Genomic DNA, 19,942 nt, shown 5'->3' with positions numbered 1-19,942 from the left:
CAATAGCCTGGACAAAGGTCCTCCTCGGGTAGTAGCCCTTAAAAGCTGCTGTAACTCCTTGATCCATTGGTTGGATCAAAGAATGGTGGTTGGAGGGAGAAACACCACTTTGAAATTGGGATGAAGATCACCAATACAAGAAGGATGTCTGGGAGCGTTATCAACAATAAGGAAAATCTTGAAAGGTATGATATTCTCCAAACAGCACTTCTCCATTTCGCTGGCATAGCAATTCAGGAGGGCATCTAGGAAGAGGAGCTAGGTCATCCATGACTTTAACTTTTGTTCCTATAGTACACTGGCTGTGTGTGCTTACTGAGATGTTTGAAGGCCCTGGGTTCTCACTGTGCCAGATCACAAATGGTTTCAATTTGTAGCCTGCAAAATTGTCCCCAAGCAAGACTGTTATCCTGACCTTAAAAGCCTTGAAACATAACATTGACTTGGCCTCCTGATGGATGAAAGTCCTTTTAGGCATCCATTTCTGGAATAAGGAGGTTCCATCCATGCTGAATCTTTGCTCTGGCAAGTAATTTTCCTCCACAATCAGCTTATCTAGAGTTTCCAAAAATTCTTCAGCTGCCTTTACATCAGCACTCACAGACTCACCACTCATTCATTATGTAATGAATAATGATTCTTGAATCATTTAAACCACTCAGAGCTGGCAGTAAATTCAACATCATAGGCAGGTCCAGCCTTTTCTTTCAACATTGCAAACTTTTCACTGTGGCCATGATTGTCATGGTACTAAGAAGGATATGCTTTTGTGTCTGGTCTTCATTCCAAGTCATTAGGGGTTTCTCCATGACTCATATAGGCCCTTCTCAAATTTTTGTTAGTGTCATTGCCTTCACTGAAGCAGATCTTTGAACAGCTTCCATCACTTTGTTCTTTTTCTTCAAAGCCGTAGCTATGGTGGAATGGGACATGCCTAACTGGAGAGCAATAACCAACACTGATTTCCCACCTTTGTTTGTAGTCGTTAATCACTTTTAATTTTGTTTCCAGATCAATCACTTGACATGGCCTCTTACTGGCAACATTAGCAATAGATTTTGCATACTTAGGGGCCATGATGAACAAAACAACATGAGATTAAGTTAAGCACACGAGAAAATGATGCAATCAACCCAAGAGACATAGTAAACACAAGATGTATGCGGCTGCTGCCAGCATAACACAACATACTGTTTTACAGTAAACTTTTTTATAAGTAGAAAGAGTTCACTCTAAAATAATTATAAAAATTATAGTATAGTAAATACATAAACCCGTAACATAGTCATTTATTATCATTATCAACTATTATGTACTGTACATGATCGAATGTGCTAGACTCTTATACAACCGGCAGTACAGTAGGTTTATTTACACCAGCATCACCACAAACACGTGAGTAATGCATTGCACCACAACGTCATGACAGCTATGACATCACTAGGCAATAGGAAGTTTTCAGATTCCTTATAAACTTAAGGAACCAGCATCACATATGGGGTCCATTGTTGACCTACATGTTGTTATGCAGCACATGACTATAGTGTCAAGGGCAGCTCCTACTGGAAATGGAACCACTTTCTCTCTGATTCAGGAAATTTGGTGAAAGGAAGCCCCCTTCTGACTGGAAGAGCAACCAGAGAGGTTCACAAGGCCCAGAGAAATCTGAGCTCTTCTGGAAGCATCCTCTCCTGCTCTTAGTAACACAGAAGTAAGATAGTCCCTAACAAAAGCCAGAAAGACTGGCAGAGCTATCCAGAGAGAGAGTTTTTACTAAAAGTTAGCAGAATATGAAAGGATTCTAATGTAAGTTAAAAAAAACTCTGGTTTAATTATAAGGGACTATTCCAATGGAGTCTGTGCATAAGATTCATGTCAGAGTAAGAATCACATATGTTAAGAACTTACCTAAGAGAAAAAGAATCGCTATGCACCTGTGTGTTTGTTTATTTAAATTTTGCTTTTTATAGATTTTTAGTACATGATTGCTGCCACCAACTAGTTGTGTGACCTTGGCAAGTCACTTCATACCTCTGTGTTTTGATTTCCTCCCAGGCAATAGAGAATGGTGCTAGTTAGGAATGTGACCTTTGGAGCCAGACTGTCTGAGTTTGCATTCTGGTTCTGCCACCTTCTAGCTTTTTGATGATGGAAGATAGATGACCTTCTCCAGGCCTACATTTCTGCCTGTAAAATGGGGATAATAATAACCACCTCGGCAAGTTACAGGAAACAAGTGAGTTAATTTATATAAAACACTGACAGCAGAATATTTAGTGCTATATAAGTGATAATTATATTATTTTCACCTTCAAAATGAGAAGCTTAGGCAGGTTCTGAAAGTTCCCTTTCAGTTCTAAAATTTCAAAATTTGAGGAATTTTAATTACCGATTGAGGTTATTGTGTTTAGCTAATTTGATAAGAAATTATATTTTCAATTTTAATTTAAAAAAATGAGAAAAATATCCATATTTCTATTGGTAAAGAGATTAAAAGTTAGATCTTAAAAAGATTTGTCTTAAGAGGCAGGCCTGGCAGCACAGAGGTCAAGTTCATACATTCTGCTCGGTGGCCCAGGGTTTGCCGGTTCGGATCCCGGGTGCAGACCTACACACCACTTGTCAAGCCATGCTGTGGTAGGCGTCCCACATATAAAGCAGAGGAAGATGGGCATGGATGTTAGCTCAGGGCCAGTCTTCCTCAGTAAAAGGGGAGGATTGGCAGCAGATGTTAGCTCAGGGATAATCTTCCTCAAAAAAAAAAGATGTGCCTTAGTATATAAACCAATAAACACAAAAGAACCACTGCCTGTGTGTGGCAACTTAGCCAAACTGCAGACAAAGGAAATTAAGGAAATAATCAGCCTTGATGGTTGGCCTTAGAAACCTAAAGTTTTGAAAATATCATTACTCTGAAAATGGTCTATTGGACAGACCAGAAGATTTGGTCCCATCCTGCAGAAGAATATTCTCTTTATTATGCATTCACACCTCAGAGAAATGGTTGTAGTTCCATAAGGCTATATAAGCAATGAAAATTAATTCTCTGGATAACCAATAATATAAAGAGTTCATTGGTACATATGAGGTATCACTTATCTCTTTGGCCACCATCACTCTTGTGACATATTAAAATATCTTCAACATGGTTAATTTATTGATTGGATATTTAGTTTGATTAAATATTATTGATGAATTAAAAGCACACTCCAGTAAACTTCTTTCATATGTTATTCTTTCTTTCCCAAGTTATAGCTGTAGCTATAAGCCATGCTCATTGCATTCACGTTCTTTGGCTAAATAGAACTACCAAAATTTTACTAGAGCTAAAACAAGAACAAAATAGGGTATTTGAAAAGAACTGAAAACAATCCAATATTTGCTTTGGCAAAAAAAGATCTTTTTACCCAGAACATTCTATTAGTCCTCAATTCAAAGCCAGCTATGTGTCTTTGGTGTCTTGGCTCCCTTCTCCTCCCCAACCTCCCCCCAGACCCTACTCACCCTCTCCCTGTATACATACACACACTTTTAATGACTTGGCCATAAAAGGAGGCAGAAAAATTAAAATGAAGGTTTGAAATATGTCATCTCAACACTAACAATATGTGTTACTCCAGAGAAAGCCAGGTGGTGGAGACAGACGTGGAGACGGCGCTGCTACCTTTCAAAGTTGAGATTCCATTATCATGGGTGAATCTGAGAGAAGATGCTTCCCACGGCCAAAGAGAACATCAGGAAACCATCAGAGTGTCAGGGAGTGCACGGTGAGCTTCTTGCTGCATTAATCTGTGTCAGTGCCCTTCATTCCCTGTGCACAGAAACATTTAGTAAAGAACAAGAATGAAAGGAAACCATACCAGAGTTTGACGGTCCATTCTGTCATTGGCTCTTCTTTTTGCAATCAGTTCAAAACGGGGTGGGAAACTTGACTTGCTTCTTTTGCAAAATATCAGTATGAAAAAGCAGAGAAAGAAACAGAGTTCACTCCAGGCTCTCAGAAGCGCTGGCAATGGCTGTTGTGGTAAATTACTCTATGGAAAAGGTACACTTTGTGGCTCAGCATTTCTGAAAACAAAGTCCCAGAAAGGTTTCCTCAAGGGAAATCACAGGGGGAGTATGAGTCAATTATAGAGCACAAAAGACAGCAACCTCAAAAATGTTTTTGAGCATCAAAACAAGTGACACAATCGAGTTGTTGAAAGCTTTCAAATCTAGTCCTAATTCTCAAAGATGTAATAGATAAACTGTCCCACGAGATTGATAGGCCTCTACCAATGGTTAAATTAACGACTCCCCAGTGGAGCACAGCATTCTGAAATTAAATGGTAAAAGCTCTCCTCATAGCAAGTGGTCTGTATTGCTAATACAACACTGTCTGTGCCTCTGAGAAATGGCTACTTCACAAACTCCCATGACAGAAATTTCTAAGGGACATGCTCAGATAACCACGAACTCAGCTTATATCAATTCATATCAGTTAGGAAAGGGGGTCTGGCCAAAGAGAAACTGGATAAAGAGTGACAGGATTGGAGGTCATAAAATAGAGTTCTCTTCTCAGACTCTTGGACCAAGAAAAATTCCTCTCTGTTGTGTAGAGATAAAAAGATAATGAGAAGACCAAAAAGCCCCTCTGACTCCCTTGCTTGACGTTGGCTGTTAGATAGCCAGACGCTGCTGGCAAACTGTGATCTGAAAGAAATTACAGGGGCTAGTATTTCACCCATAAATGAAGAAAGAGATTGCCCTACATAAGACAATGATATTGATTAAGGCTCCAGAAGAAATTCCTTATCAAAAGTGTACAAAAATTAGGCTGGCCCCATGGTCTAGTGGTTAAGTTTACGTGCTCTGCTTCAGTCGCGTGGGTTCATGGGTTCAGATCCCGGGCACAGACCTGCACCACTCGTCAGCTGTGCTGTGGCAGCAACCAACATACAAAGTAGAGGAAGACTGGCACAGATGTTAGCTCAGGGCAAATCTTCCTCAAGCAAAAGAGGAAGATTGGCAACAGATGTTGGCTTGGGGTAAATCTTCCCCAGCAAAAAGAAATAAAAGAAAATGAAAAAGATGTATATAAATAAAAGTACAAAAATAAAAGAGAATATATGGGCTCAAGAGAGAAGTCCTGGCAACCAATTTTAGGGAGAATTTTCTATCAAGTAGGTGCATAAATATAAACACAGAGAAGGAAAGAGAATAGAACAAAAGAGGTAGAGAAAAATGTGTTTAAATAATATGGAGAGAAGAAAAATTAGCCAAGGGCAAAGAAAAAAGGGAAACAAGGCAAGTAACAGAGCACTGTGAAAATTATAACACTGAAATGAGAGTGAGTTGCGAAGGCTGGCCAAATACAATGGATACTAATAGAGACAGGAACATTATAGAATTAAGCACAAGGAGGCTGCTTTACCCTTTGAGTCCATAGTTATTTTGGTTGCTAAGGAAGTCATTAAAATGCCCAGGAAGTCAGAAGTCATGCAGCTGCTCATTCTAAATTCTACTTTTATGAGAAAGAGGTAAATGAAAAGAAATTAATCCAGAAGTTATTTAAGGGAACATGTTATAGGAGACACAGCCAAAAACCTGCATCTAAAATATAGGAGAATCACTGGTAATGCTGGAGACCTGAAACATCAAGAAAAGTTTGGATTATCCTCTGTTTACTAAGGCAGAAAAGTGTGTAATATATGTAGTTTTAAAATGTCAATGAAAAATGCTTGGGAAAAAGTACTCAGAGTTAAGATGCAATCAGAAATATAGGTCGTGCCACACGTGTTACAGGCACAACAAACTGTAACTGAGAAACTTGTGTATTCCAGTAAAGTGTTTTTCACTGATAGAATCAAGGTGCCTCTTATACTTAATACGATGTGTGTGTGAGTATAATCAGTTTACATATATCATACCTTATCCTACCATATCATATTACATGCCTATAAAATAGGAGAAAGGCATAAACACAAAGACTTTAAATGACTTAACCAAGAGTTCCCAACTGACAATTGGTGGGCTGGGAACGGTGTACATTAGGAAGGGAAGTGACATGTATTCTGGCACAAGGGATTAAAAATGGTAGGTAATATTAAGGAAAAGTCTTAAGAATATTTATTTATTATCCTGAATTGGAAAATGATACAAAATATCCATAAAAGAGGAGCCGATCCCATAAGGAAGTGCTGTTCCCATGCAGGGCTGTGATGCTTTCAAACTCACCATCAGCAAGGGTTGTGATTTTCCTTCTTTACCTGGTGTTCCCTTGGAGATATTGCCCCTACCCTGTTTTTTTGGCCTGTTCCCAAGGGGAACAGCAGGGCAGGAGGGCAAAACAAGTAGCCACTTCCTCTCTCTCTCTTTCTCTCTTCTTAGCACAGCATTCAGACTCCTGATCACCCACCAGCAATCACAGGCTTTCCATAGCCTCCCTGACTGATTAGAGCCCACTCGCTAAATTACGCATGATGCTCTGTGTAACAATAAATAATGTAGTAATATGCTTATATTCACAAATCTTATACACAAGGTAAATAAGATATTATCAAGAATAGCTTCCCAAATCCATGATATCACAAGTTCCATCAGCATTTTCCTTGTTATTAGTTGTTTCCAATGTTCTTTCCATCATGACAATGAGGTTTGGTGATAGTATTGATGAGGATTATTTTGGGCTGGTTACTTTTGAAAGCTGCAGACAGGAAGGAAACTTTGAAGGGTGGAATTTGCTTGCCCGTTGATGAGAGACATTTGCATGTGTGAAGGAAGTCTCCATCTGTGGGGGTGTCTCCCTCTCTGCACCAGGAGGAAGGGGGGATGACCTTATCTCTAGAAACTCTGAATGGGGAAGCATAGGACATCCTGGCTTAATCCAATCTGATTCTTACCTAAAGTTATAGGACCACCCAATAACCAGACCCCACCTGCACTGATACCATTTTAATGACTTTTTTTACATATCCTTTCCTTTGTCCTGTAAAGAGATAACTCACATACCTATGCCTTAAATTTAGCCCTACCCTCAACCCATGCAGCAGCTCTTTACTGCCCATGGGTCCTGTCCCCATGCTATTCCACACTATTCTCTAAATAAAAGAGCACTACTGCAAGACCTTGAGAGTCCAAGAAATCTTTCTTTCGACTCCTCAGCTCACCGACCCCATATCAGTATTAGCATTCATGTTGCTATTCCCATTAGAATTCTCTTATAGTGACCAAAGCCAGGGTTTTAGCATCAGACATATCTGTGCAAATCCAGATCTGATGCTTTTTAGCTGTGTGGCCTTGAGCAAGTTATTTAATCTCTTAATTCTTAATCAATTTTCTCATAAGAGTTAGTCTCTTATTTTCTTCTTCCCCATTACCTTTTATTTGGATGGAATCTTCTAAATCATGCAATGAAAGAGCCACTGGGTTACTCTTGTGGGATTTTCAGCAGTGTCTCCCCAGTGCAAGATAAACTGCTTCAGCGGCTAGGATACTTGGTAAGGTAAGATGAAAGTTGCTTAAAAGAAAGTTGTACAAAAAACCCCATCGTGGAAAAACAAGCCCAGGGAAGCAGCTGCTAATTAGCAAGCAAGCAGTGCCATGATGTATTGTGAGTGTCAAAAACGAAGTAGCAAAGTCAGGACTATTTTTCCTGTGGAGATAGCCAGCCTTCAGGAAGGGCCATGTTTCCCAGTAATTTAATCTGAAAGATATAAATCATGACTGAAAAGCTTCCTGCATCAGTAATGGAGAGAAATACCTGCATTCTAGCAAAGTTTCCATGATAAAAGACAGGTTTGCATACACATGAGATAGGGAAAACTATTATCAATCAAAGACACCCCCCCTCAATACCTGTTTGAAGTGATATTGGAGGTCAGCTAAGGCCAAAGAAAAAGAGAGCCCTGGATTGTCTCTGTAATTTTAAGGAGCTCATCACTAGAAATTCTGTTTTACAAAGTTTCAGCTGTATGTGATTTTGAAATATTAATGATTTCATGCCTGCCAGACAAAGCAAGAGAAAAGATGTCAAAAATCCAAGCCAGATATAACTGTATCATCAGCATAAAAATGGAGGCTGACATCATAATGATGAAAAATCAGTCCAGGGCAAAAGTATGCAAACTAAAATAATGGCCAAACGCAGAATCACATGGTGCTTTGGAAGAATACAACTGGCAATTGATGAAAACAGGGGGCTATATACCATCTGAGAGCCAGAAAATTAGGAGTTCACAGAGCATAAAGTCAGGAGCCCCAGAATGGTCCTTTGCTCTGCAAATAATGTGCAATACTCATCCAAGTTCACTTTCTAAATCAGGATGATCTGTCATTTCTCTGTGTTGCAGCCTGTAGGGCTATAGAAGTTTAACTGTATTACCCAACCAATGACCATCTGGGGCTATTTGAGCATAAAGTAAATTTTGCCCCCAGCTCACCTTTGCTGCAACATCATTCAAGACCAGTGAAGTCTTGAGAACATGTGAAGTCCCATCACGCTTTCAAGGACTAGTCACTGAGCATCTGTTATGTCTAGACAATTGAGCTAAGTTTTATGGAGAAATAAAAAGCTTAAATTGTCAGCAACCACTAGACTACCAGAGTCTTACTAACAGTTACTTTCCAGAGAGCCCAGATCATATTTGATTAAATCTCTGTAATCATCAGAATCTATTCCCTGGTAAAATCTCAATTAAGATTAAATAGGGAATGAAGAAATGTAGGAAGGGAAGGAATGGTGAGTGGATCAAAGGGAAGAAATAAGAGGCACCCCTACCCTGACCTCTAAGATCAAGAAGTACACACATCAATCCTAGCAGGCATGCTGAATTTGTCAGGGCAATGCTCACGAGCTGCTATAACAAACAACCCCAAAATTTCAGTGACTTAACACAATACAAGTTCATGTCTTTTCCATGTAGAGTTGTGGTCTCCTCAGTGGCTCTCTTCCAAGTGGTGACTCAGAGATCTGAGCTGCTTCCATGTTATAACTACGTCACCACAGAAGGAAAAGAGAGTGGTATTTTATGGTCAATCCCGAAAGTGGCATACTTCAATTCTACCTACATACCATTGGCCAGAACACAGTCATATGCTCCCAAATTAACCATCAGGGAGAATGAGAAATGTAGTCTTTGCATGTTTCCAAGAAGAAGAAACAAATTACATAGCATCTAGTCTCTGTCATACCTGTTACAAAGCAGCATATGATCCAAATGAGCAGACAGGGAAGGCTGCATGAAAAGCATGGGATTGAGTAGGAGGAAGACAGGCATTTCAGGCGGAGGGAACCATATGATCAAAAACTTGCAGGAGATGTGTGCAGAGGGTGCTTAAGGACAAAAAATTAGACTGGCATGACTGAAGCAGAGTTTTTGAGTAACTGAATGAGAGAATGAGAAAAATCAGATAAGTAAATTAGAAAGTTTGGAGAGGCTAGTTAATGCCAACCAAGGAGCTTTGACTTTTCCCTTTGGGTTATAAACATTTTTGTTCAGAGCTCCTAGCTATGAACAGTGAAGAGTATGAAGGGTATGCATGGTCACTTGAAGATAAGAAATCACTGGCAGCAAGGGAATCATCAGGCCACTTTCACAAGAACTGGTACTAAAAACAAAACAGGCGCAAATGGAATCACTCATGGGAAGCCCCATGTCACCAAACCGAGACTTAATTACAGTTTTGGCTTCCCAGAAATGGAATCTTAAACCTGTCTATCAGGAATCACCTGATCAGCGCTGGTTGGGTCATCTGCCTGATAGACCCCTGCCCTCCCCTAATGGAAAGTAGCTTTTGCAATAACCAACTCACTTTTCTGCTTAGTGTAATTTCCTTGTTCCTACTCTCTTTTGCCTATAAAAATCTTTCATTTTGTACAGCTCCTCAGATTGACTGGATGCTGCCTGATTCGAATCAATTTTTGCTCAAACACTTAAAGTTAGTAATATGTCTCAGTGTATCTTTAACACTGGGTGCTAGTCCTCATTCCAATACGTAACTATGTGTGAATTTGGACAAGTCCATGAAATCCTATGAGTGTCACTTTATTCACCTGTCAAATGAGGAAAACATTGCTATTGTGTAAGAAAGCTGAGTGGATCAATTTCTAAAACATGAGAGAGAAGAGTAAAGCAACACCAAAACACATGCAATCATGGCGGGGCAGCAGTCGTTCAAAAATGCAGTATCAAGAATGGCGCAATGGAAATGGAAACCAGGGGAGGGCACAAAGGATACGTTAACAAGATTTGTGAACACAAAGATATGGCAGATACAGAGTAGAAAGGAACCCAAAGTTAAATTTTTGAGTCTAGGTAACTGAGAAATTAATGGTATCACTGACAGAAGCAGGGTCATTGGGTGGGGTCCCATTTAATGGGGAGGAGAGAGTGAGAGCAACTGTCGTTCAGGAAGTGACTGTCACTTAAAATCAATTTAGGATCAAATCACATAGAAGGAGGGAAAACGTAAGGAAGTAAACCTTGCAATCCCTTCAGAAGTTTGGATTACTCCAATCTAAATTTAAGTTAATTATAGATAAATTTTTAGTATCTGGATTTATTTATCCCCTTCTTTGCTAAACACACACAAGAATTTAAAAATCTAAGTGAATATCAGCAATCAAAGAAAAAATGGTTTACAATTGAAAGGAATAGTAGCGGTCCAAATTCACTTGAGAAGCAGAAAATCAAATGACTCCTCAGGCGTTTCCCCCAGCACAACATTTCTGTTTACCTCATTAGCTCAAATGTGCACAGCACAGTCCATAGTCCAGTCTTTGAAGCTTGGTAGAACCCACGAGACTCGCAGATCCCCGTTTTTCCACCACCTCCCAATGCCACCCACCTTCCTTGGATTCTTTCCAGTTCGGGTGGGTCCAGGCCTGCAGTTTCTCCACTTTCTCTGACTGTTTGCTTTATTCCCTTTACTCCTAACACGCTCCAGGGCTGGGGGGAGTTGCCCACACAGAGGGAGCCTCATTATGCATGGTGGGGTCTCCAGGACGGAGCAGCATCCCCGGGGCAGGAGAGACAGACCTCTCTATCTTGAAGTCATTGGTTCCTAGAAATTCCAGTTAACTACAGAGCTGGGGGCTCTGGTCTGAAGTGCAGGGATGAAAATATAACCAAAAGGAAAAACAAGGCAAGGTAAACGAACTGAAAAAAAGAAAATTTCACACAATTTTATGAACTCTTGTTAAACATCCAGATTCCAAAACAATCAACAAAAAGAAACTTTTTCACAGCTATTTGAGCCCCAGGCTAATTTCCTAACTCAACACCGTGATGGAATTAAGTTAGTGAAAGCTACAACGGAAAAGCAAAGTACGATGTAAACTGATCTCTTGCACTGCGGCTAATTTATCTCCCAAGACATTTGCAAAACTTCCCTTTTCACTGACTCCAAATATCTTCTCTATGGGTGTTTAGTACCAAACTGTGAAATGGCTTTGTAGGTATGAAAATCAACTACTAATCTCAGAAGAGTGAAAGCAACGTATTAACGTAACACACGGCCTGGTCGGTATAGCCACTTCCCTTCTCTATATTGTAGGCACAATATGGAAAAGGAACAGATGCCCTAGAAAAGCATATATTCAAATGGGAGGCTCACTCAGCCTTCCTTTCAGCTTCCTCTGTGTGAAGTATTTGCTGGATACGTATGCCCTGGCATATACCCAAAAAGGAGTCAGGTGGAACCGTGGAGTATGCCGCGCAGGCCCAGCCAAGAGCCAGAAGTGGGGCAGGGACAACTATTCGTCGTGGTCCAGAGGAGACAAAAACAGAGTGGGTGCATCCAAGTTTGGCCACGTGAAAGTCAAAGAAATAAATCAAAGACCAGCACCAAGTCCAGAGGCAGGGATGTTGCTGCAAATGGCAGGTGAATCCAAGGCTGAGGGCCAGTACAAACGGGAGCAGAACAAGAGGAGGTTAGAAACTAAGTGAAGGGGGCCCTGAGCAGTGGCTGAGAACATCGTTGTCACTTCCTCTGCTTGCCTTCATTTTTCAGAGGGCTCAGGGCAGACATGTTGGGAACGTCTGTCTGCAGCTCCATGGCCAGCCTGTCCCCCGCTGCGTTATCATTTTACCTACTGGAACCCCTCAAAACTCATGTAATCTAGGACACTGCTCAGTCAATAAAATGTTTACAAGGGACTCATCAAAGAGAGCATCTCTACAATGTATTACATCCCAAGGGAATCTAGACACACAGAATATCGTAACACTTGGGCATTTGGCTCAAGGATAGGGAAACTTTTCTATCAAGGATCAGATGGCAGATATTTTAGGCTTTCTGGGTCAAGAGGAAAAACCAAAACCATTATATAGATACTAACATAAGAAGAGATAAAACAAATTTCCAGAAAGCTTTTTTTGACAAAATTCAAAATACAGCATAATCATTCAGCATAATGTTTTATAATATAGGTCTACAAATGAGATAAATGGAATTCTTTGGGAGGGCAATAATATTTCACTTAATCGAGGTTCAAAGTTAGCTCCCTAAGTTAAAAATGATTAAAGAAGAGAATTTAGGTGATTCAAACAAACTTTAGTTAACACATCATGAAGTGGATAGACTTCACTTGGAGAACGGCAAAATGAGGTGAAAGGCAGGAATATTTTACTGGATAATGAGTAAAGAACAAGGAAGAGAAAAAGAAAATATCTGATCACTTGGGGCCACATAGTCAACTTTGTTTTAGGTGAGAAGGAACAAGGAAATAAGCAGAGAGCCCAAGTTGGCTTGGCATTTGGGGAGTGGCCAACTGGATATACCGAATTTCTGATCAAGTGGAGCATTTAAAGGGACGTGAAAGTTATCTAAGTTTAGGTTTGTTAACGTGGTACCCTGGGCAAGAGTGGCCCCATCTTAGGCCTAGAAAATTAGTTCAACACCTATAATCAAATAAATCACCAATGTTCATCTGTAAAAGCCATCCTAAGGCTGCATCACCGCACAAAAGTAGGTAGTGGCTAGATTTGGCTCATAGACTATCATTTGCCAATTCCTGATTTAGACTAATCTGCCTATTTTGTAAATAAGGAATCTGAATCCCAGAGATTTAGGTATTGCTCAAAGTCACAGAACCTGTAGAAACAGGACAAGCATCTAATCTCATCTAACCAATTATGGGTCCCCACTCTAGGACAATTCTGTCAATATTAAAGTTTCAGAGGGACTGTGATGGTTAATTTTATGTGTCAACGTGGCTGGGTCACAGTGCCCACATATGTGACCAAACATTGTTCTGGATGTTTCTCTGAGAATGTTTTTTGGATGAGATTAACATTTAAATCAGTGGACTTTGAGATTGCCCTCCACAATGTGGGTGGGCCCCATCCAATCAGCTGATGGCCTAAATAGAACAGACTGACCTCCCCCAAGCTAGAAGGACTTCTGCCAGCAGATGGGCTTCAGACTTGAACAGCAACATCAGTTCTTTCCTGGGAACCAGACTGCTGGCCTACCCTACAGATTTTCAACTTGCCAGCCTCCATAATTGCATGAGCAAATTACTTAAAAGAAATCTCTCTCTATATATATTTACACATCATATTGGTTCCATTTCTCTAGAGAACTCTGAGAAATACATTGACCAAATTCTTCATGTCATGGATAAGGCTGTGAAAAGATAACCTAAACACACCACACACACACACACACACACACAAACTTATGCCAATTCTGTGACAAAAACTACATGAAGAAACAACTAAATATATTATAATCCATAATATTCAATATTTTTTATCCATATTTATTAATTGTCTACCAGACAGAATGTTGAGGATACAAGAGTGAATAAGCCAGGTCCAGCCCTGCCCTCTCATTGCTTATTTTCTAGTTGGAGGAACAAAGCAAAAAGAAAAAATAAGTATTGAATAGACCAATAATAAGTAAAAATTTGCAAAAATTGCTACGTAGAAAACGAAAAGAGTATTGACAGAGAACAGTAGTGGAGACCAGGAAAGACCTCCCAGAAGCTCAGGGCTGAAGAGTGAGGAGTTCTCCATTAAAATTCCAGGAGGGGGCAAAGAGGAAGCTAAAGAAACAGCACAGACCAAACAACCCGGAAATACAAGAGAGCTGGGACTCTTCACAGAGTTGGCAGATCAGTGAAGGTCAGAAGGACAGTACAAGATGACATTCTAAGCAGAGAACAGAAATTTGGTTCCAAAGTTGGTGGTGGGGTAGGTAAACATAGCGTTGTCCCTTTGTCTCCACTCACCAGTGTCAGATTGCCCCTAAAAATGGATTGGAAGAAAAATTTCCTATTCAAATTGACCCAAAGTGGACAGGTTCCTGGGGAAAAGCATTCCTCACATTCTACCCCAACTGCAAGCAGGGCCTTTACAATCCCTGTGTTCAGGTCTCCCTACCTAACTATCCACACCGTGAATCCACAGAGATAACTATCAAAATGTCAGCTACACTTCAACTGGAAGGGTCAGGATCAGAATAAACTATGATAGGTTTTTAGGGAATTGTGCAAAGTCAACTCTTTGTATTTAGCACCTCAGTGCCCAGCCTATAGAAAATGCTCAACAAATTTTGTAGGATGTTATTAAGGGTTATTATATATAACTTAGTGTTATTAAGAGTGTGATATGATTTATAATAAGAAATATACATTTGGTCTTCTTCTCCATTTCTGTCACGAGCTTCTGAAATCCTTGGAATCTCCTAGGTGAGGAGAAGAACAAAGGCGTCTCTTGTTATGGTAATAAGGTGACTTCTGGATGCCCCTAAGGAGGAGGGCTGGATCCCAGGAGAACCAACCACGTGATTAGAGGATTGGAACTTTCAGTCCCAACCCACTGACCTCCAGAGGTTGGAGTGCCTGGAGGTTGAATCAATCAGCAAAGGCCAATGATTTAATCAATCATGCATATGTAATGAAGCCCCCATAAAAACTCAAAAGGAGAGGGTTCCAAGAGCTTCCAGCCTGGTGAAATCTTAAAGATTCTGGGAGAATGGCATGCTCAAAGAGCAAGGAAGCTCTGAGTCCTTTCCTTGCACTCCTAGGCATCTTTTCCATCTGGCTGTTCCTGAGTTATATCCTTTGCAATACATTGGTAATCTAGTGAGTAAACTGGTTTCCTGAGTTCTATGAGTCACTCTAGCAAATTAGTTGAACCCAAGGAGGGGGTCATGGGAACCTCTGGTTTATAACCTTCAATCCAAAGCACAGGTAACAACCTGAACTTACGGTTGGCTTCTGAAGTGGGGGTGAGCCTCTGGGATCTAATGCTATCTCTGGGTAGACAGTGTTGAACACTGAGTTGAATTGCAGGACACCCAGCTAAGTGTTGTTTAGATGTATGTGTGTCGGGGGTGGGGGGGTGGGGAACACATACACACATCAGAATTGGTGACCAGAATTGTAAAGGGTCTGTTAAATAAATAAAAAAAAACAAATAAATAGATAAAAGGAGTCCAGTTTTTGTGTGTATATCCTAGTTTATATCCTCGGCTGTTCCAAAATTCACCTACGCCACACATTTACAGGCAATATTCCAGGTGCCGAGATCCCACCAAGGAAATGTTTCCCCCGCAGAAAGCAGCCTTCTCACCAGGTTTCTCAAGCTCATTCCTTTTCTTTACAAGTTTCAATAGTGTTTATTGGAAAAAGCAAAGCCAATCTTGCAGCACTTGAGAACATTCTGCAAGCTGTAGGATTTGTTTTGTACAATTTGGCTCTTCCTCCTCATTGACCAGCCACTTTCCCTCTCTGGAAGGTCATCCTAGTGACAGTGGTGCTCAACACACAAAGAGCAGACCTCTAAACAGCCACAGACGGCCAAATAATTGACTTTGAAAACTAGATGTTTCATGTGCGAACACCTTTGGCTTCAGCTATTTGGGGAATTCTTTCATTTGTGTGTTTGGGGGGGTGGGTAGTGGGAGGGAGAAGTGGCAATACAGAATTGTTTTCATAATTTCTTCTGTAGAAACCAAGCCAAAGAAACCTAGAATGAATGAATGAAAGAATAAATGATCAAACAAACGAGGTTATCTAAAATAAACGGTTCTTAGATCATATTTTAAAAGATCTCCGGGTTGGCCCCGTGGCCGAGTGGTTAAGTTCGCGTGCTCCGCTGCAGGCGGTCCAGTGTTTCGTTGGTTCGAATCCTGGGCGCGGACATGGCACTGCTCATCAAACCATGCTGAGGCAGCGTCCCACATGCCACAACTAGAAGGACCCACAACGAAGAAGATACAACTATGTACCGGGGGGCTTTGGGGAGAAAAAGGAAAAAATAAAATCTTTTAAAAAAAAAATCTCAAAATCCCTTTTATGAGTTCCATTTATGGAGAAAAATAGCTCCTTTTTTTTTTTCTGCTTTATCTCCCCAACCCCCACCCTGTACACAGTTGTATATTTTTTAGTTGCAAATCCTTCTAGTTGTGGGATGTGGGACGCCGCCTCAACGTAGCCTGACTAGCGGTGCCATGTTCGCGCCCAGGATCCGAACCCTGGGCTGCCGCAGCGGAGCGTGCAAACTTAACCACTCGGCAAGGAGCCGGCCCCAAAAATAGCCCCTTTTATCAAGTTCAATCTCAGGGATATAGAATATATAGCCTGGGGAGGGTGGGGAGGGGGGACATTTAAGACCAGTGACATCTGATATTCACCTAGAAGTTGTTTGCATTTCTGCAGTGTAATCACTCCTTATGTCTCCTTCAAATCTCCATGCATCTGGCCTTGGGTGAGTGTGATTTTATGTGGAAATCAAGGAAGAGGTGGAATTTTACATCTGGGCGATGCCACATATAACAGGGCCTAGCACACAAGAAAGTGATACAAACCATAAACTAAGCATCGACAGGAAGTGGCGTGCTTGTTAGGTCTCTCTCCTCTAGATGACAGGAAGCAGGAAATCCCAGTTGATATCTGGATTCCGTATAGAGAATTCATCTGGCCATCACCACCACAACCACTGCCTCCGCAGCTAGACCAAAGAATCTGTGACCCCACTACTTCCTTCCGAGGGAGGCATTAAAAGTTCACTGAAGGAGATAAACTTTGAGGCTCTATGATTCCAGTTTCCACTTAGTTTTCATGCTATAGCTTTTGTTGATTGATCTGAAATCTCTTCATCGTAATTGCTAGAAATAGCCCCGAACCCAAAGAGCTGAAGTCACCTTCTGAAAGCCATACAGTCTGGTATTTTCCAAGCTGAGACTAGAAACCAGCTATCCTGCCTCCCACACCAGTGCATCTTCCACCATCGCATGCCGCCTGGCTTTAAGCAAAGGGACCAAAAGAACCCAGCTTGATTTGAAGACTAGGAATATAAAGGGAAGCAAGGCCACCTGGCAAGGTCAGAGAAAGAGCTTTGAGCAAAGCAGAACTGGGGTCTTGATTCAGACAGCGTTGAAAGGCTGCCATCATCTCCTGAGGAAGGAAGGAAGATTTCTTAGAACCAGACTGGAGGCGAGCAGGCCGGTGAGAAGGAAGCTGGAAGCAAAGAAAGCTGTGAGTGAGGACAAAAAGAGATGGGAGGACCTGGCTACTCAGGGACAGAAACAAACCACAAGATTTGCCAAGTGCTGTTTGTCCGAACCTAATCAAGAAAGCCAATGTGGCTTGTGAAGTTGCAGTTTCACCCAAACTCAGAAGAAACTGTGACTAATAGCATTGCCGAGTCCTGGTTAGGAGTTCCCCTCAGCCTTTTCAGACGCAGTGTATACCGTCTGAGGTCCTATATTTACAGCTCAATGAAGTCTTTCTAGAAACCAATTTACTTTCAAACCTGAGAATATTTGTAACAAAGCAGACCAAGAGATTATCTAACTATTCTGAACTTTTTGAGGCATCAGAGAAAAGTATCAATCTAAAGAAGTTTTCCTTTGACTTTATTCATCTCAATAACATCTTTTAAAATCTTGCAATCGAGAGTGATCTAAAAAACCATTTTAAAATTGGTGTTAGAGACAACAAAGATCTAATAAGGGCCCAGAGAAGAGATGACTGCTTCTGGAATGTTCAGGACTTCAAGAGAGATGTCCCAGGTTTTCAGATGCCACTATATTCTTCTCTGTAGGCTTGAGGCTAATCTCACCCCTCATTTGCAGGAGAAGGGCTGTGATGAAGTCAGTAGAAACTGTCCCCAGGTTGTGTGCTGTCAGCTCGGGCTCTACAACAGAGTACCAGAGACCACATGGCTTAAACAACTGACTCTGACTTCTGACAGTTCTGGAGCCTGCAAGGTCCAAGATCAAGGTGCCAGCAGATTTGCTTCTTGGTGAGGGATCTCTTCCTGGCTTCAGGACAGCTGCCATCTCCCTAAATGCTCACATGACCTCTTCTTTGTGTGCTTGGGCAGAAAGAGAAAGCTCTTGGGTCTCTTCCTCTTACAAAATCCCATCATAAGGACTCCATCCTCCTGACCTCATTTAAATCTAATTACCTCCCAAAGGCCCCACCTCCAAATACCATCACAATGGGGGTTAGATCTTCAACATATGACTTTTAAGGGGGGACACAAATATTCAGTCTACAACAGGATCTAATCTAAAGGCATTCTATAAATATTAAGTGCCTCTGACACACAAAATCCTTATACATTCATGCACCGCATAACAATGTTTTAGTCAATGTGGGCTACATATACAATGGTGGTCCCAAAAGATTAGTACCATATGGCCTAGGTGTGTAGCAGGCTATAACATCAACGATTGTGTAAGTATACTCTACAATGTTGCACAATGATGAAATCGCCTAACAATGCATTTCTCAGAAAGTCTTCCCGTCATTAATCGTATATTCCTCATCAGTCATGTTGTGTCCACCTTCCTTTGAATATTTTGACTCCACCAGAACTTAGTAGCCCTATTTTTGGCTTCTCTAATTATTTGGAAACCCTGCTCTAAAGAAGACCAGAAGTTTCATGTCAAGTGTTCTGAAAACATTAATAACAAAAACGCAATACTTTTTGTGATTCGTAATCTAGTTTTGTAAACATAGGACAGCATACTTCTGGACGTTATTTAGATATTAACTTAACATGCATGAACTGGTAAAAAACTACCACTGAGTTTAGATGTTTTGACGTCTTTTTCTCATCTTTTTAAAAAATCCTAGGATTTTACTCTTTTCTATTTCCTCCGGGAAAGCAATCTGCCAATGCTTTTCTGAAAGATGCTAACAATATGAAGAAATACTGAAAACAATTAGAAGAAAAGGGTGTTTTGAACTTAGTAGAAAGCGTACATCCACTCTCGTAGGAAGGCTCAGAAATGGTATCAAGAATTCCAGTCATTTCATTTTTTAGAGAGCAGAACAGCATGTTGTTATTTATTGAGTACCCTTGGCAGGGGGCACTCAAAGCATACAAAAGGCTTCTTTTGTTTATAATATGGATTTTCCCAGTGTTCAGAAGGTTTTCTTCCAATAGCATCATCACAGTTTGTCCAAACTTCTTAAACAAAGCAACAGGGTCTCTACTTAAGCCTCTCATGAACAGAACCTCTGGGCCAAGGTCATGTTGCTTTTCCCCTAAGAATTAGAGCCCTGTGGATCCTATTCTATCTATTCTCTCCCCAGCCTCCTGTTCTTTCAGCAGGGCAGATGCCTCCCAGAAGGAAACCAGATGCCAGGGCTGTGGGGACTCTTGCGCAGCATAAGCCAAGCCACAGGAGTTGGGAAGAGGAAGCATTATTCTGCACAACCCACCCCTAGTGATATCTTTAATGTCAGAAGCATACACACTGTGCAACATGGAAAACCATCCAGGCTGAAAGAGGGAGCCGCACAGACGGAGAGCACTGTCAACCATTCAAGAGAGCTCTTTTCTGTGGACAGACAGCTGGTTTGCTCCTTGTTCTGCTTTTTCTGTTACTGGCAACATGCTGTTATGGAATGCTGTGCCCTGAAGGGTTCTGAAGTCTCCACTGAGATGGGGGTTCTGGAATAAGCCTGTGAAGTTTTTTTGCCCAACTCCCCCCAGGC

General features: G+C 41.1%; 1 long non-coding RNA gene across 1 annotated transcript; it reads right to left on the bottom strand.

Annotated features, from left to right (window-relative positions):
- Nucleotides 1-1,934: 1,934 nt before the first annotated feature.
- Nucleotides 1,935-19,849, bottom strand: LOC138921048 (uncharacterized). Its single transcript, XR_011433292.1, has 3 exons — nt 19,703-19,849; nt 3,665-3,811; nt 1,935-2,187 (listed from the first exon to the last, which is right to left on the bottom strand). It is a non-coding gene; the product is annotated as an uncharacterized lncRNA (long non-coding RNA).
- Nucleotides 19,850-19,942: the final 93 nt, after the last annotated feature.

The sequence above is a fragment of the Equus caballus genome, chromosome 27 (genome assembly GCF_041296265.1).
Source record: "Equus caballus isolate H_3958 breed thoroughbred chromosome 27, TB-T2T, whole genome shotgun sequence".
Lineage (NCBI taxonomy): Eukaryota > Metazoa > Chordata > Mammalia > Perissodactyla > Equidae > Equus > Equus caballus.
Note: the sequence above shows the minus strand (reverse complement) of the source record. Positions and strands in the feature narration are given on the sequence as shown.